This window comes from Arachis duranensis, chromosome 8 (genome assembly GCF_000817695.3).
Source record: "Arachis duranensis cultivar V14167 chromosome 8, aradu.V14167.gnm2.J7QH, whole genome shotgun sequence".
NCBI classification, from domain to species: domain Eukaryota; kingdom Viridiplantae; phylum Streptophyta; class Magnoliopsida; order Fabales; family Fabaceae; genus Arachis; species Arachis duranensis.
The window spans coordinates 34239184-34240743 of record NC_029779.3 but is presented as its reverse complement, the minus strand read 5'-3'; positions in this window follow the sequence as shown (position 1 = coordinate 34240743).

Below are 1560 nucleotides of genomic sequence, written 5' to 3'. Positions count from 1 at the left end.
CTTTTTATTTTTTTTTCGCCACTTTTTTTTTTCCGCAAGCTTTCTTTTTCACTGCTTTTTCTTGCTTCAAGAATCAATTTCATGATTTTTTTCAGATCATCAATAACATTTTTCTTTGTTCATCATTCTTTCAAGAACCAACAATTTTAACACTCATAAACAACAATATCAAAAATATGCACTGTTTAAGCATTCATTCAGAAAACAAAAGGTATTGCCACCACATCAATATAATTAAATTAAATTCAAGGATGAATTCGAAAATTCATGTACTTCTTGTTCTTTTGAGTTAAAACATTTTTCATTTAAGAGAGGTGAAGGACTAATGGATTTTATTCATAGCTTTAAGGCATGGTTACACACTAATGATCATGAAGTAGAGACACAAAAACATAGATCAACACCACATTAAAAACCGAAAACAGAAAGAAATAAGAGCAAGGAATGAATCCACCTGAGTGAGGGTGGCGCCTTTTTGAAGGTCCAATGGTGCTTTTTGAGCTCCTCTATGTCTCTTCCTTGCTTCTGTTGAATGATTCCTAGTGATTTTGGTACTCCTATCCATAGTTGTTCCCAATAGTTGTGTGGAGGACCATTTATTCCCTGAGGTATCTCAGGGATTTCTTGATTTGCAGTCAAATGTTCTACCACTGAGCTATGATGGCTTATATTTTCCATCTCCCAAGACTCAGAGGTGGAAGCTTTTGTCTTCCCTTTGAGGTTTCTCTGGCCTTAGGTGCCATTAATGGTAATGGAAAAGCAAAAAAAAGCTATGCTTTTACCACACCAAACTTAAAATATTGCTCGCCCTCGAGCAAGAAAAGAAAGAAGAGAAGAAGAAGAAGAAGAAGAAAATGAAAGTGAGAGAGGGGAGATGGATTCGGCTATATGGGTGGGATTGGGTGGGAAAGAGAAGTTGAATTGTAAAGGTAGGTGGGGTGTATGGGGAGGAGTGGATAGATGTAGGTGGTGAATGAAAAGTAGAAGGGATGACCATGAATGGAAAGAGAGAGGGCGAGGTAGGTGGGGATCCTGTGGGGTCCACAGATCCTGAGGTGAAAAGAAATACCATTCCTTCACCATATAGGCATGTAAATTGCCTTCATGCATCATTCTGGCGTTCAAACGCTCATTGGTGCATGTTCTGGGCGTTCAAACGCCCATTGATGCATGTTTCTGGCGTTGAACGCCAGTTTCATGCTTGTTTCTGGCGTTCAGCGCCAGTTTGTCCTCTCTGTGCACCATCCTGGCGTTTAACGCCAGGTTGTTGCTTGTTTTGGGCGTTCAGCGCCAGAATGGTGCTCTGTTCTGGCGTTGAACGCCGGCCAGATGCACCTTCTGGGCGTTGAACGCCAGCCCGTGCGTCCCCAGGGTGAAAAAATTTTTTTCTTCAGTTTTTGACTCTGTTTTTAATTTTTTTGATTTTTTCGTGACTCCTCATGATCATGTACCTAATTAAACATAAAAATATCACTAAAACAAAATAAAATAAAATTAGATAAATAAAATTGGGTTGCCTCCCAACAAGCGCTTCTTTAATGTCAATAGCTTGACAGTGGC